We start from the raw sequence: 17,588 nt of genomic DNA, 5'->3' as shown, positions 1-17,588 counted from the left end.
CAATTGCCTCCCGGAGCCAATCCACAATGAACGAAGAGTAAAAGATGCAACAAATGATGCACAACCTCCATTCCCTGACGAACAGCAACTACCGGCTAATTCTTTGCTACATAACAAAATCCAAACACTTAAGAAACTTAAACATGAAGAGAATTATTAAAAAAATATTGGAAAACGAAAGGCTCGAAATTCTAGTCGAGTAAAACCATTCTGGCAAAATGTCAAGAACTGTAGAATTGGAGTAAATTATATAAAATCACTACCTATAGGACCAAAAGATCCTCGTCCGTTTTTGCCAATTCGGTTGTTTAATAGTACTGTTTACGGTCTGTTAGACTCTGGCGCATCGGCAAGTTGTGTAGGAGGTAACTTAGCCTGTGAAGTAGAAGCTGAAGTAGTAGTAGTAGTGCAACAACGGCAGACGGCCGATCACAGCAGATACGAGGATATATTCAAACAGAGGTAACCAGAAGAAGGTTTTAAAAATTTACATCGTACCGTCGCTTAAACAAGATCTATATTTGGGGATAGATTTCTGGAAGCTTTACGATTTACTTCTCAGAAGTCTTATCATATCTGAGCTAGATTCAACTGAAGTTGATTTCAAAGTTAAAGTAGACCAACATAAGTTATTCGAGATGGATAAGGCAAAGCTAACGAATGTGATCAATTGTTTTCCGTCATTTAGTCAAGATGGTCTTGGTAAGACGCGCATTCTTTTGATGTAGGTATGGCAAAGCCAATAAAACAACGCCATTTCCCTGTCTCACCAGCCGGTATTCCGAGATTGACAGGATGATACAACTAGGAGTGATAGAAGAGTCTGACAGTTCTTGGACATCTCCAATCGTTATGGTAAAAAAACCTGAAAAGGTTAGAATTTGTCTAGACTGTTGTAGCTTCACCGAAAAGGATGCATATCCTCTGCCTTAAATTAGTGGCATTTTGAGTAGGTTGCCGAAGGCCGAATACATAACTAGCCTTGATCTAAAGGACGCTTATTGGCAAGTGCCTTTACCGTTTACCGTTCCTGGTAGACCCCTCTATCAGTTTAAAGTTATGCCGTTCGGGCTATGCAATGCCCGGTTTGGCAAAAGTCACTTCTGCATGCTAAGAGTGCGTTACCTAGGTCATATAATCGGAGATGGAGGAATCTGTACCGATCCAGAAAAAGTAGACGCAATTAGGAATTTTCCTTGGCCTAAAACGTTGCGCAGCCTGCGAAGTTTCATGGGCTTATGTGGCTGGTATCGCAAGTTCGTTCCTAATTTTGCGTCTCTTGCTGCTCCTTTAACTGATCTAATGACCACGAAAAGAAGATTCAGTTTGATTGAAGCAGCAGTAGAATCTTTTGAGAAGCTAAAGCAATGTCTTAGCGAGGCGCCTGTTTTATGCAGCCTTGATTTATTGCCTTAATTTCAAAAAAATGAAATAAGGCGCAACAAAATTATACCGTCACAGAGCAAGAATGTCTCGCCGCAATCGTGGCTCTTTAAAGTTTTAGGGCTTACGTTGAAGGGCATAGGTTCAAGATCATAACTGATCATGCGTCACTAAAATGGTTGATGTCTAACTATGATCTTAATTCGCGCCTAGCTCAATTGGCTTTGGCCTTGCAAAGGTATGATTTCGCGATTGAGCATCGCAAAGGTTCGATGAACGTAGTTCCCGACTCCTTGTCTCGGGTGAACGAAGACGCGGTAGCTGCAATTGAATTGCGGAAGGGATTTCTCGTTGATCTAAATTCCGACCACTTTAAATCAGTGAAATACACCGAGTAAGTGCAGAAAGTGAGCGCAAATCAGATGAACTTTCCTGATCCTATATAAATCTGATATTTATCCTATCCTATATAAATGCGTGTGAGGTGTGCGAAACCACAAAAGCACCTAATTTATTTATAGACTTTCTTGGACCTTATCCGAGATCTAGAAGTGGGAACATTGGAGTTTTTATCGTCCCTGACCATTCTTCCAAATATTTCTTTCTTAAACCAGTAAAGAAGATAGACTCAGATGTTGTCATAAAATATCTTGAAGGAGAATTATTTATGTCGTATGGCACTCCTGAAACGATAATGTCAGATAATGGATCTCAATTCCGTTCACACGCTTTTCAGAAGTTAATACAGCAGTATGGCATTACTCATACATTTACTGCTGTACATTTGCCACAGGCGAACGCCTCCGAGCGCGTTAGCCGATCAGTTATCGCTGCAATTAGACCATATCTGAGACCCAATCAAAAAGACTGGGACGAATTAGCCTAGGAACTTCTCCTTATTATATGGTTTTCGGGAAACACATGGTTACCTTTGCTTCTACGTACTCTTTGTTGAGGAAGATCAACCTATTGGATGATCGATCTTTGAAGTTCAATCGGTCAGACTCGTTTGATATAGTACGGGAGAAAGCATGCAAGAAGATGCTGGAAAAACACTCCGAGAGTGAAAAGAAGTACAGTCTTCGGTCTCGAGTTGTTTCTTAAACAGAAGGGCAAGAAGTATTCCGAAGAAATTTTAAGCAAAGCTGTTTTCAAACAGGATACAACGCTAAATTTGGTCCTTCTTTTGTGAAAGCAAGGGTTCGCAGAAGGCTAGGAAGCGCCTACTACGTGCTAGAAGATTTACAGGGAAGACTTATAGGTACATACCGTGCGAAAGATATTCGGCAATGACGTGTCTTCAGCCGTGTCATCAGTCAAAAATATTCCCTAGCCAGATGTTACCGGAGGGGCTTATGTAGTGACGACTGAAGAGCTGCTAAATAAATTATAGATAAACAATAAAAGATATAAACATTTTCTACCCAGAAGTATCCACTAAATTACGTGATACTTTGAACCTAGCTTTATGCGACGGGAATAACGTCGATGCATTTCGGTAAAAGCTTTACGAAGTTTAAGCCTAGCTTTAATGCACATGCATTTTATTAGCTAGCTGCATTACTGTAGCTCATCGATGCGACAGGAAAGATCTGAAAAGCTTTCGTCTGATTAGGAAATTCTGTGGCATAGATAAGGGGCTAAGCGACTCCATCCGTTTCCGTGTGTTGGGTCATGCAGCCCCAAAACTTTGCAGTAGACTAATTTTATACTCTTAATATTGTAAGCCGAAATAGTCATTAATAGCAGCTCCGATGCCCATAGTGCATCGCACTCTCTCTCTCTCTTTGCTATCTACTCTCTCTTTGTTATCTACCTACATTAAGCTCGGGTTCTGCATTTCGGGAGTCTGTCCCGCCAATTGTCACTTCTTTGTCATTTTTCGGCTAAGACTCAACTTGTGAATTTGATATAGCTCTTGGTCGGCCCTAGCTGCCAGTATAATAAACAAAACAAACAGTATCGGAAAATATTCGGCTATTTATTATTCGCAACAGCTATTGAAAAAGCTCAATAGCTAAACACCGTGCTAAATTCTTTTCCTTTTGAGATCCGGTAGAGTGCACATCGTTGCAGTTGCTGATAAGAGCCAGAAGAATCACATTGTGCCAGTGTCCACGCGGATTGTGAAAATCTGTTTGCGGGGAAAAGTGTTCGGCGAAGGCCCAACCAAACTGAAGTGAGTAAAGCCGTGTTCATTTGCATACAGATGCATAACCGTTTAATGCCCAGGTCACGGAAGGAATGTCGGAGGCAACCAGGCGGCGGACTGGCAGCCAGTGCCAAAGGTCGGAATTTTCCATCTGGAAAACCATTATCTTTCATCGGGGCTCAACCAGCGGATCGAGTCCAGCAAGCCGTGTTTGCGTCCCTGTCCCAAGGGGCACCCCTGGGAGGGGCATGTAGGAGTACTAAGGGATCAGCAGCAGAAGCAGTAGGAGAATGATCAACAAATAATATCGAGTGCGGTTTAACTGGCCAACAGCGCGCATGCGCAATATTCTTCAGTGGCCAGCGTTGGCGTTTTATGGAACTTCCAATGGGAAATTAGCAGCGCTAAAAGTGTCCCAATAATTTTGACCCCAGTTAACCCCAGCACTCATGTGGGATTAACCTAAAAAAATTTAGAAAGTGAAAATAACCCCAAGGGGTAGTGTAGATCAGTGTTATTGGTGCGGAATAAAGCATCCGATGTCCGACTGTAAATTTTCTTGTGCGTTAAATAAAAACCATTAAAACCAGTTCTGAGGAATTACATTTCTTGTCATTTGCGCCACAAATTGGTCATAACCTGTATCGAGTTACATAACCTTTACGACACTCGTCTGAAATGCTTTGTGAATTGGATTGCTATTACTAGAAGCCATGAATATTTGATAAAAAACCTCTGAAGAATTAGAATACATTTTTTTTATAATTTAAGTAAAGCTAGATACAAATCTTAGAAAATTTCTCTTGTTGCGAATTGAAACGAATCATGAAGAAGAAAGCCTCTTTTGACTCTTTTGTTTAAACTAATGCCTTAAAACCCAAAGTGGCCTGCCAAAGCCATACGATTTTCAGCACACCTTGGAGGGAGATCGATCGTTGGGTGGGCCTTAAGCGATCTCAGCAACATCCGTGTCTTCGCAAATTATAGTTTTCTCTTCGTCCTTTCCACTACCTTTCTTCTAACTTTCCCTTTCTAGAATTTATTTATTTATTTTCTTCCAGTTTAGTTCTAGCTCCTATTTGTTTTGTCGCAAGCACGTTCAATTCTTCTCTTTATTAATAGTGATGTGTAGTCCGTGTCCGAGATCTGGGTGAGCAAGACCACCACCCCAAAAGCCGAAGAGCTAGAGCCGGAATCTAAAGCGTGCCCCGCAGCTCAGAGCCTCGAAAGCCCGCCTAACGCGAGGAGTTATAATTCCTTCTTGTATTGAGAACAGTGGCGCACTGCGTTACACACTACAGTTATAATTCATTATTATTAATAAGAAAAAGTGGTGCCCAAACGTGTGGAGCCTTAGTAGAAAAATAATTTTTATTAAGACTCGCGAATAAATAAATTTATTTTCTTTAACTTTAGTTATCAAGAATTCTCGGATTACAGTTAAGTGAATATTAGTATTCCCAGCTGTGCAGACTTAAATCGGGTGTTGCCTAGACTTAGGACTCCCAGATAAATGAAGTCTTTCTTTCTTTTATCTTTTATCTTAATAATTCTTGGAAAACAATTGAGGTGAATATCAGTATTTCCAACTGTCCAGTGTTACAAAGAAGCTAAAGATTCTTGAGGAAAACAGAGGTGGTCATTGAAGGCTCATCTTCTGTCCCAGATTATGTCACTAAGTCATTGAACTCAAGTCTACTCAAAAACTCAACTCTACGAAAAATACTGGCAATTTCTTCCGAGTTGTGCCATAGCCAGAGAGAGTTCATGAAAACATTCCTTTATTCTTTATTTTCTAGAAGTTGTATATTTTTTTTGATGGTATTCTGGAATACATGCGTCTCTGTTTCTGAACAAATCGCTGTCCGAATTCGAAGTCCTGAAATATATCTTCCCTCCTTGAATAGCTCAAACCTAAACAAAAGCCTATTACTTTCCAATCTTTCAACATCTGAGAAAATTAATTATCATTAAGAAAAAGATACCTTGCAATACGTGCGACATCTAGTATTGAGTTTGGTAAATACATATACATATTTTTGATTACTTTATCATAATTTACTTTTCGAAATTTTGGGTTTAATTATCGAAACATTTGCTGTCTTTAATTATTGCAAAGAAACAAAACAAAGCATCAATTTCTAAGTGAACAATTTCGATTGTAGTTGGTTAACCGTTGTCGGAACGTGAATATTTTTATTTTTTCGCACTCAAACCAGATTTTTAAATTTTGTCGGAATAATGGGGTTAGACCGATATCCTAAAAGAGGAGCTGAATCAAGCCCAAATGTTGTTTGTCCGTTATGTACAGCAGATATAAATCCTGCTGAGGTTTTTAAACCCGGTTAGCAACACGAGTTCATAAGTGGTGCATAGAAGACTATTGGAGGAAGAGCGCACAATGTCCTGTGTGTAAAGTAGCTAGTAGACCAGAGATCCCGAAGCCTAAAGAAGTAACTGAGAGACAAAATCGAAGTGGGTCGAGAAAACGACAGCCCGTAGATACAGTTGGTCAGCAAGTCCCAGGAAATATAGCTTCGACCTCGGTACAAAGTACGCAAGCTAATAACATTGGGACCAGCAATTCGAAGCAATTATTAGCTACGCTTTCGGAGAAGATGACTGATTTAATTCAGAATTCCATAACCGTTAATATAACCAGGGCGTTAACAAGCACCAGTGGCGGTAATGACAATTCTCAGAGGGAACATTCTTCACGTCGATCGCTTAGCAATGGAGATAGGGTCGATACAAGAAATGAAACCGGTAGCAATTCAAGGCAAATCCTCTCGGCTCCGGGCTCTCCCGCTTCACAGAGAAGCACTACGTCCGACTTCGTAAAGCGATCAAATAAGGTTGTACATATCCTCAACGGCTGAAAGATAAAATATTCTGGAAAAGGAGTATATGTAGATAATTTTATTTATAGAGTAGATACTCTAACACGAGAGACGTTAGGAAATAATGTTGATCTGCTTTGCAAACATGCCAGCGTACTTTTTGAAGGAAAAGCCAATGAGTTTTATTGGCGTTATCATAAAGCGCACGGCGATATTCAGTGAAATTTTTTCTGTACAGCTTTGCCTCTCCAGTTTCGCGATAGCACAGACGATTGCGATATCGAAGAATTAATCAGGAATTCTAAACAAAAGCAAAACGAATCTTTTGATAGTTTTTATGATACAGTATCAGGTTTAGTCGATCAGCTGGAGCATCCTTGGACTACGAGTAAATTAAATTGAGTTCTCAGAAACAATTTGCGTCCAGAGATAAGACATGAGATCTTAAACATTGATATCAAGACAGTTTCAGATCTCAGACCGGTTTGTCGAAAGCGCGGAACCTTCTTGGCCGATGTTAAGCGGGTTGGCGGCATGTGCAAGGCACTCCTTTTAAACGGAAAGTGGCTGAATTTAGTCAGGAGTATGATAATCAGTTAGAATCAGAACCTAAAAATTAGGCTGATGTCGATGCTTTCTCCTTATTATGCTGGAATTGCCGCAAGGAAGAACACCTATATCAGGATTGCGTATCGGATAGAAGAGTATTCTGTTACGGTTGTGGAGCTGCAAACACTTAGAAACCAAGTTGTAATATGTGTTCAAAAAACGCCAAAGCCGGCACGTCGAAGTCGCAATTCAAACAGAAGACTTCAATTGCCTCCCGGAGCCAATCCATAATGAACGAAGAGTAAAAGATGCAGCAAATGTTGCACAACCTCCATTCCCTGACGAACAGCAACTACCGGCTAGTTCTTTGCTACATAACAAAATCCAAACACTTAAGAAACTTAAACATGAAGAGAATTATTTAAAAAAAATTGGAAAATTAAAGGCTCGAAATTCTAGTCGAGTAAAAGCATTCTGGCAAAATGTCAAGAACTGTAGAATTGGAGTAAATTATATAAAGTCACTACCTATAGGACCAAAAGATCCTCGTCCGTTTTAGCCAATTCGGTTGTTAATTAGTACTGTTTACGGTCTCTTAGACTCTGGCGCATCGGCAAGTTGTGTAGGAGGTAACTTAGCCTGTGAAATAGAAGCTGCAGGTGACTATAAGGCCATTAACAGTAGTGCAACAACGGCAGACGGCCGATCACAGCAGATACGAGGATACATTCAAACACAGGTAAAATACGGCGACCAGAAGAAGGTTTTAAAAATTTACATCGTACCGTCGCTTAAACAAGATCTATATTTGGGGATAGATTTCTGGAAGCTTTACGATTTACTTCCCAGAAGTCTTATCATATCTGAGCTAGATTCAACTGAAGTTGATTTCAAAGTTAAAGTAGACCAACGTAAGTTATTCGAGATGGATAAGGCAAAGCTAACGAATGTGATCAATTGTTTTCCGTCATTTAGTCAAGATGGTCTTGGTAAGACCAACCTTATATCGCATTCTATTGATGTAGGTATGGCAAAGCCAATAAAACAACGCCATTACCCTGTCTCACCAGCCGGTATTCCGAGATTGACAGGATGATACAACTAGGAGTGATAGAAGAGTCTGACAGTTCTTGGTCATCTCCAATCGTTATGGTAAAAAAACCTGAAAAGGTTAGAATTTGTCTAGACTGTTGTAGCTTCACCGAAAAGGATGCATATCCTCTGCCTTAAATTAGTGGCATTTTGAGTAGGTTGCCGAAGGCCGAATACATAACTAGCCTTGATCTAAAGGACGCTTATTGGCAAGTGCCTTTACCGTTTACCGTTCCTGGTAGACCCCTCTATCAGTTTAAAGTTATGCCGTTCGGGCTATGCAATGCCCGGTTTGGCAAAAGTCACTTCTGCATGCTAAGAGTGCGTTACCTAGGTCATATAATCGGAGATGAAGGAATCTGTACCGATCCAGAAAAAGTAGACGCAATTAGGAATTTTCCTTGGCCTAAAACGTTGCGCAGCCTGCGAAGTTTCATGGGCTTATGTGGCTGGTATCGCAAGTTCGTTCCTAATTTTGCGTCTCTTGCTGCTCCTTTAACTGATCTAATGACCACGAAAAGAAGATTCAGTTTGATTGAAGCAGCAGTAGAATCTTTTGAGAAGCTAAAGCAATGTCTTAGCGAGGCGCCTGTTTTATGCAGCCTTGATTTTTCGAAACCTACGGAGTTGGAGCTGTTTTAGTGCAATTTTCGGAAGAAGGAGATGGGCGTCCTATTGCCTTAATTTCAAAAAAATTAAATAAGGCGCAACAAAAATATACCGTCACAGAGCAAGAATGTCTCGCCGCAATCGTGGCTCTTTAAAGTTTTAGGGCTTACGTTGAAGGGCATAGGTTCAAGATCATAACTGATCATGCGTCACTAAAATGGTTGATGTCTATGACCTTAATTCGCGCCTAGCTCAATTGGCTTTGGCCTTGCAAAGGTATGATTTCGCGATTGAGCATCGCAAAGGTTCGATGAACGTAGTTCCCGACTCCTTGTCTCGGGTGAACGAAGACGCGGTAGCTGCAATTGAGTTGCGGAAGGGATTTCTCGTTGATCTAAATTCCGACCACTTTAAATCAGTGAAATACACCGAGTAAGTGCAGAAAGTGAGCGCAAATCAGAAGATCTTTCCTGATCCTATATAAATCTGATATTTATCCTATCCTATATAAATGCGTGTAAGGTGTGCGAAACCACAAAAGCACCTACTTTTTTTTTGACTTTCTTGGACCTTTTCCGAGATCTAGAAGTGGGAACATTGGAGTTTTTATCGTCCCTGACCATTCTTCCAAATATGTCTTTCTTTAACCAGTAAAGAAGATTGACTCAGATGTTGTCATAAAATATCTTGAAGGAGAATTATTTATGTCGTATGGCACTCCTGAAACGATAATGTCAGATAATGGATCTCAATTCCGTTCACACGCTTTTCAGAAGTTAATACAGCAGTATGGCATTACTCATACATTTACTGCTGTACATTTGCCACAGGCGAACGCCTCCGAGCGCGTTAAGCGATCAGTTATCGCTGCAATTAGAGCATATCTGACACCCAATCAAAAAGACTGGGACGAATACTTAAATAAGATTAGTTGTGCGTTGAGACCGTCCGTACATTCAAGCCTAGGAACTTCTCCTTATTATATGGTTTTCGGGAAACACATGGTTACCTTTGCTTCTACGTACTCTTTGTTGAGGAAGATCAACCTATTGGATGATCGATCTTTGAAGTTCAATCGGTCAGACTCGTTTGATATAGTACGGGAGAAAGCATGCAAGAAGATGCTGGAAAAACACTCCGAGAATGAAAAGAAGTACAGTCTTCGGTCTCGAGTTGTTTCTTAAACAGAAGGGCAAGAAGTATTCCGAAGAAATTTTAAGCAAAGCTGTTTTCAAACAGGATACAACGCTAAATTTGGTCCTTCTTTTGTGAAAGCAAGGGTTCGCAGAAGGCTAGGAAGCGCCTACTACGTGCTAGAAGATTTACAGGGAAGACTTATAGGTACATACCGTGCGAAAGATATTCGGCAATGACGTGTCTTCAGCCGTGTCATCAGTCAAAAATATTCCCTAGCCAGATGTTACCGGAGGGGCTTATGTAGTGACGACTGAAGAGCTGCTAAATAAATTATAGATAAACAATAAAAGATATAAACATTTTCTACCCAGAAGTATCCACTAAATTACGTGATACTTTGAACCTAGCTTTATGCGACGGGAATAACGTCGATGCATTTCGGTAAAAGCTTTACGAAGTTTAAGCCTAGCTTTAATGCACATGCATTTTATTAGCTAGCTGCATTACTGTTAGAACAGAGTTTTGGGCAAAAATAACAGATAGCTCATCGATGCGACAGGAAAAATCTGAAAAGCTTTAGTCTGATTAGGAAATTCTGTGGCATAGATAAGGGGCTAAGCGACTCCATCCGTTTCCGTGTGTTGGGTCATGCAGCCCCAAAACTTTGCAGTAGACTAATTTTATACTCTTAATATTGTAATAGTCATTAATAGCAGTTCCGATGCCCATAGTGCATCGCACTCTCTCTCTCTCTCCTTGTTATCTACTCTCTCTTTGTTAAATACCTACATTAAGCTCGGGTTCTGCATTTCGGCAATCTGTCCCGCCAACTGTCACTTCTTCATTTTTCGGCAAAGACTCAACTTGTGAATTTGATATAGCTCTTGGTCGGCCCTAGCTGCCAGTATAATAAACAAAACAAACAGTATCAGTTGCTGATAAAAGCCAGAAGAATCACATTGTGCCAGTGTCCACGCGGATTGTGAAAATCTGTTTGCGGGGAAAAGTGTTCGGCGAAGGCTTTACCAAACTGAAGTGAGTAAAGCCGTGTTTATTTGCATACAGATGCATAACCGTTTAATGCCCAGGTCACGGAAGGAGTGTCAACGGAGGCAACCAGGCGGCGGACTGGCAGCCAGTGCCAAAGGTCGGAATTTTCCATCTGGAAAACCATTATCTTTCATCGGGGCTCAACCAGCGGATCGAGCCCAGCAAGCCGTGTTTGCGTCCCTGTCCCAAGGGGCACCCCTGGGAGGGACATGTAGGAGTACTAAGGGATCAGCAGCCGAAGCAGTAGGAGAATGATCAACAAATAATATCGAGTGCGGTTTAACTGGCCAACAGCGCGCATGCGCAATATTCTTCAGTGGCCAGCGTTGGCGTTTTATGGAACTTCCAATGGGAAATTAGCAGTGCTAAAAGCATCCGATGTCCGACTGTAAATTTTCTTGTGCGTTAAATCAAAACCATTAAAACCAGTTCTGAGGAATTACATTTCTTGTCATTTGCGCCACAAATTGGTCATAACCTGTATCGAGTTACATAACCTTTACGACACTCGTCTGAAATGCTTTGTGAATTGGATTGCTATTACTAGAAGCCATGAATATTTGATAAAAAACCTCTGAAGAATTAGAATACATTTTTTTTATAATTTAGGTAAAGCTAGATACAAATCTTAGAAAATTTCTCTTGTTGCGAATTGAAACGAATCATGAAGAAGAAAGCCTCTTTTGACTCTTTTGTTTAAATTAATGCCTTAAAACCCAAAGTGGCCTGCCAAAGCCATATGATTTTCAGCACACCTTCGAGGGAGATCGATCTTTCGCCGATGGATAAGATGCGTGAGTTTATATAACCTTGTCTTAAGTGCAAACCCAAAACTTAAGAGAAATGTATTGAATGGCTGTGCTCTAAACGTTAACATTTATATCTAAATCACCACATTCTATACATATACATATTATTAAATCATGCGATATCTTATAACTATCTAGGCTTATAATTAAACTACCTATATACGATGTTAGTCTTAACTACTTTATGTTTATTAAATTTAGTGTCTCATTAAAGCATGAGCAAATAAACATTTCCCCTACAGACTCTACTGATGACTCCACGGTCGTAAGGTTTCTAGGGATCATCGGAGCCATGCTCTTGCGGAAGATGATCATAGGTTGGGTGGGCCTAAAGCGAGCACAGCAACATCCGTGTCTTCCCAAATTATAGTTTTCTCTCTGTCCTTTCCACTACCTTTCTTTCTTTCTTCTAACTTTCCCTTTCTAGAATTTATTTATTTATTTTCATCCAGTTTTCCTAGCTCCTATTTTTCGTCGCAAGCACGTTCAATTTTTGTCTTTATTAATAGTGATGTGTAGTCCGTGTCCGAGACCTGGGTGAGCAAGACCACCACACCAGCGACAAGCTAGAGCCGGAATCTAAAGTTAACTTTAAATTTAAATTAAATATAAATATGTATATAAATTATATATATATAATTAAATAATCGCAGTACTCATATGTAAAAAAAATATAATTTTATTTTACTGAATGATTACAATATTTTTACTTGAGAAGAACACCGACCGATTATAATTAGGTCTCAAACTGAACTCTGATAATTATTCTGATTTGATTGACGTTCAAGCCTCGGTTTCGAGCTTTTCTAATATGGACTTTAGACTTTAGGGTTCTGATCAAATGAAGAGAGAAAGCTTTGGAGTTGCTGACTTTAATAGTCTTCGCATTTCTCTTGGATTCAAGTGCATTCGCTCTTTGATACAAGTGCTCTTAGATTCTTATAATTTTGTTTATTGAAATCTAATACTTCTGTTTTTCGGGATTGCGAGTCCGAGCTTTGAACGTGGGAACGCAACGATGATGCGAGGGCTTAAGCATAGATTGTTTAAATTAGACAACGGATGTTTAGTGTTGGGTGTGTTTGGGTGTACATGTTGTATGTGTATTAGTGTGTAGGCATGTGCTTAAGTCTTAGGGACTTATGGATATGTCACTTCCCCAATCATTGAATTTGGCCTGTCCTCAGGTCGTTAAATTTGGATATATCATAACATTGTTTTCTGGTTGAATATTTTCCTTGACATTAGTTTCAAGGTGCGGATGTTCTTCTTTTTGTTAACAGTATTTGACAATAACTTTCTTAGGTATATTTTTAAACTTATATGCTAGATACAGAGTCAAACTAATTATCATGATGACAAAAGTTGTAATGCATATAATTTGGAAAAAGTTGTAGTGTTTTACATGCAATTTTATCGTTTCTTTTGTTTCTAAGTGATTTATTGGTTCTAAGCGTGTAACGTTGTTGGTGATATAAATCGTTTGTGTAAAATCTGCTACATTATTAGAAATAAGAAATTCATCTATTTGCATGGTACAATTTTTAATTTTAATGATGTTGTTTCCTGATATTAATATTTTGTTGTTTGTACAATCTTGGTTGACAACTGTTTCAGGAATATTCCATGTTATAAGTATATTTGGTTCTATATAATTTATATGGAAATTTCTTTGGGTTTTAATGTATTTGCATTGACTTTGCTCTTGTTTAATAAGTCCAACAATACATTTGTCGAATATTAATTTATCTGTATCTTTATGAAATACTTGGTTATTGAATACATAAAACTTATCGAATACTTGCTCGGTTAGAATATAGTTATGTTCATCTGGGTATGGAACTATTTGAAATATCGGAACTTTAGTAATCTCGCTAGGAACGTGGGATATAATCAAAATTTCGTTCGTGTCTGTCTTGAGCCAAGTTGATGTTTTTATCTTTAGCATTTTCTCCGAATTTATGTGTTTCAAATAATCATGTTTTAGTAATTTTGGGTTAAAGATCCCTAATCTGGTTAATTGCATACCTAACTCGTTGTCTTCTATGTATTCTGTAAACTGCTGTAGGTTGAATATCAGTATCGCAATTTGTTGGATCTGTTCTTTTTCCACCTTGAGCCTATTAATTATGTCTATACCGCTGTTAATTATGTCTATAACCATGTTTAGATCATGGGTTTTAACGGAGTGTTCTGACATGTTATTAATTTTTTCCTCTAACTCCTCCCTGTCGTCTTCATCTAATGTACCAAATAATTATTTATATGCCTTCCCTACTACGTTCAAGAGACCTCTTTTGCTTCTGTTAATAATTCTTAATCCACTTATTTCCCGTTTTAGTTTATCGACTAAATATTATATCTGAGGTACATTTGGATAGTCATTTGCTTCAGTTACTTGATTTTCGAACATTGTCTTTGTTATGTTTATACTTAAATAGTGGTATTCGTAGCTGTTTGGAATTTCCATTGTTCCGATTTGGAATATAAGGTATCCATTTTTCGCACTTATTGGGCTTACTTCGATGTTGCTGCATTTGACCATAGTGATAAGTGATAACATGCAACTAAGCATTATTAGAAATATATTGCGTACTTTGCGCTTCTCTGGCTGGTCTGGAATTATCGTATTTGCTCTTATTAATCTTTTTTTGTTTCTTGAATTTTGATTTATAATGAACGATTTTCCTGCCGCGATTTGTTTCCTCAAAATGTTTACTGTCTACTTGTTCAATTCTTCCTGTCTTTTTAAATGGATTGGTGATTTTACTCTTCACGAGTGGAGCCTGTCTATATTTTATATCAACTTTAAAATCATGCCTATTCTTATTAAGATATTCGATCTTATCAATTTTGTTTTGTTGTACGTTAAAGTCTGGGCTGCCTCCATATAGAAAAATGTCTGCCGGAGATCGTTTTGTACTATTATGTTTAGTTTTATGATTATAGACGTATAAGATTGTTTTGAACCTTGTAAACCTATCTTCGATATTTTGTTCACTACCGATGATTCTTAGCTTTTCATTTACGGTCTTGTGAAATCTTTCTATATCGGATACACCATTTTTGCTGGTTGTTACAGAAATTTGTACGCCTTCGGATCTTAACCAATTTGCAAAGCTATGCACATAAAAGCTGAATCTTTGTCTGCTTTAATTTCTTGTGGCTTTCCCATATCATTGAATATTTTAGTAATGGCTCTTTTCGCTTCTAGCCAATCTCTACTTTTTACTTCAACTAGTGAGGCAAATTTTGAATAAATATCAATACAAGACAAGAAGATCTGGTTACCCGTGAGATAAAAATCTATCACGTATTTTTTCCCTTGTGTTAAATATTTCTGGTGTTGTTTCAAATGTCAATTTAGTGTTTTTATGTTCTGTTTTTGCCAGATTACAGATTTCACATTCATTAATAATATTTTTAATTAGCTTTTGACTATCTGGGTAATAGTATTTTTCTTTAAACCAATTAATGGTTTTTTCTATACCTGGGTGTAAAACTTCCTTATGTCTCTTTAGGATTAAATCCTTAAATTCCGCATTAGTTAGTATGTCAATTAGCTTCGTGGCACATCTCAATAGTTTTGTGAAATTGTTAGGGCTTATGATTTCGGTAAATGCCCTCTGGAAGATCAGAAAATCCTCATCATTAGGGAAGTAAATTGCGCTTTTCTTGGTGCACACATATTCCTTAATGAGGGTTTTGGCGAGTTCAAGTGTCATTTCTTTATAGATTATTTTAATCTTTAGTTTTTGAAAGTAGTGGCTTACACTTGTTGTTTCATTGTCCCCTTTTTCTATCTCTATTTGTCTAGAAAAGAAATTGATTGGTCTCTCCGTTATGGATATATAATTTAAATTATTTTCATTAGCACTATGTATAGTTGCGTCTGCGCTGTTTGCGACTTCGCAAACCATGACTTCTTCTATCTTTGTGCGGGAAAGAGCATCCGCGACATAGTTTTCTTTGCCTGGAAGATATTTTATTTTATAATCGAATTCATTAAGTTTGATTTTCCACCTTTGTAATTTCATGTTCGGCTCTTTGATATTATTCAGCCATACCAATGGCTTGTGATCACTCATTATTTCAAATGGCCTGCCGAATAAGTATGACCTGAAATATTTTGTCGCCCAAACTATAGCTAACAATTCTTTTTCAATGGTAGCGTAGTTGATTTCGTGTTCGTTCAGCGTTCTGCTGGCATAACAAACGGGCTTATGGTTCTGTGAGAGCACTGCACCAATAGCTACATTACTCGCGTCAGTTGTTAGAGAAAAAGGCTTCGAAAAATCGGGGTAGATTAATATCGGATCTGAAGTTATCAAAACCTTTAGTCTTTCAAATGATTCAATGTAGTCTTTACATTTAATATCTATTACAGCACCTTTCTTTAGTTTGAGGGTCATGGGTTTAACTATCTTGGCAAAGTTAGGAATAAACTTGCGACAGAACCCACATAATCCCAAAAACGATTTTATCTGTTTAGGTGTCTTAGGTAACGGAAAATTTGTGATTGCATTGGTTTTGTTTGGGTTTGGTTTAATGCCATTTGTTGTGACTATATGTCCCAGGAATTCAGTTTCTTTTTTCATGAATTCACATTTGTCTAGCTGCAACTTCAAGTTGGCGTCTCTCAGTTTCTCAAAGACTTTCTTTAGAGATAAAATATGTTCCTCCAATGAAGTGAAGTAAACAATAATATCGTCCAAATAGACTAAACAATCTTTGTAAATCAAATCTTCTAAAAGATTATTCATACATCTCTGAAATGTAGCTGGAGCATTCTTTAGGCCAAAAGGCATACGTGTATATTCGTAATGCCCATGCTTAGTTGAAAAAGCTGTTTTTGCAATAGAATTTTCGTCCATCTGGATTTGGAGAAAACCCTTAGCTAGATCAATGGTGGTAAAATATTGGCATCTACCCAATTTATCCAATATCTCATCCATTCGAGGAATGGGGAATTTGTCATTAACAGTTATCTTGTTTAGATTCCTGTAATCAACTACCAACCTAAATTTTTGTTTCCCAGAGGCGTCTGCCTTCTTGGGGACCACCCAAATAGGAGAACAATAAGGGGACTTCGATTTGCGACCGATCCCTTGCTCTATCATTTCTTTGATTTGTTTGTTGACTTCTTGGTCAACACTTTGGGGGTACTTATAGGGTTTACGGTATACTGGATCCTCATGCTGAGTCTGGATGACATGTTTAATAGTACTGGTGAAGGTCAAATTTTCGCCTTCCTTGTACTGATTGTCTCTATATTCGTATAGAACTTTCTTTAAACATTCAATTTCCTCTGCATTTAGATGTTCGAGTCTGTACTTGTTACATTCGCGTAACTCATTGTTGATCGCGAAGTTGACTATATCGTTGTCAACGGACATGGGATCGAGATGTGTTACATCATTGTCCACTGTGTCACTAACAACTTTTGAAGTGAGGCATTTTGGTAATGCGGTCTCCTTCTTCTGTTGTTGATGCTTTGGTTTAAGGCACTTAGGTGCGGTCTTAACCTTTTGCATCTTTGGATTGATTTCCTCCACTGGAGCGGAATCATCCTTTTGCTGTGGGTCGAGGCATTTAGATGGGGTCTCGCCCTTCTTTTCTCCATACACAAACTTAAAGGTTCTTGAACCTAAAGTTACCGTCTCGTTATCATAATCTATCTTAGCTTTCGTATCCTCTAGATACTTTCGACCTAACAGGAAATCATAATTGTCGGAAAATTTGTGGATATAGAATTTCTGAACAGACGGACATACTGAAGTGGGTTTCATTATTATGCTTTTCTTTAATTTTATTGCCCCTTTAATGGTATACACTGTTAAATCTTCTTCTTTTTCTTCTAAATTTTCAAAATTTTCCCTTATGATATTGATGGATGAACCTGTGTCGATCATTCCCTTGTAAATTTTGTTATGATAACCTATTCTTACATGGGGACTGGTACGTCCT

The sequence above is a fragment of the Drosophila yakuba genome, chromosome 2R (assembly GCF_016746365.2).
Source record: "Drosophila yakuba strain Tai18E2 chromosome 2R, Prin_Dyak_Tai18E2_2.1, whole genome shotgun sequence".
NCBI lineage: Eukaryota > Metazoa > Arthropoda > Insecta > Diptera > Drosophilidae > Drosophila > Drosophila yakuba.
This window is presented reverse-complemented; position numbering follows the sequence as displayed.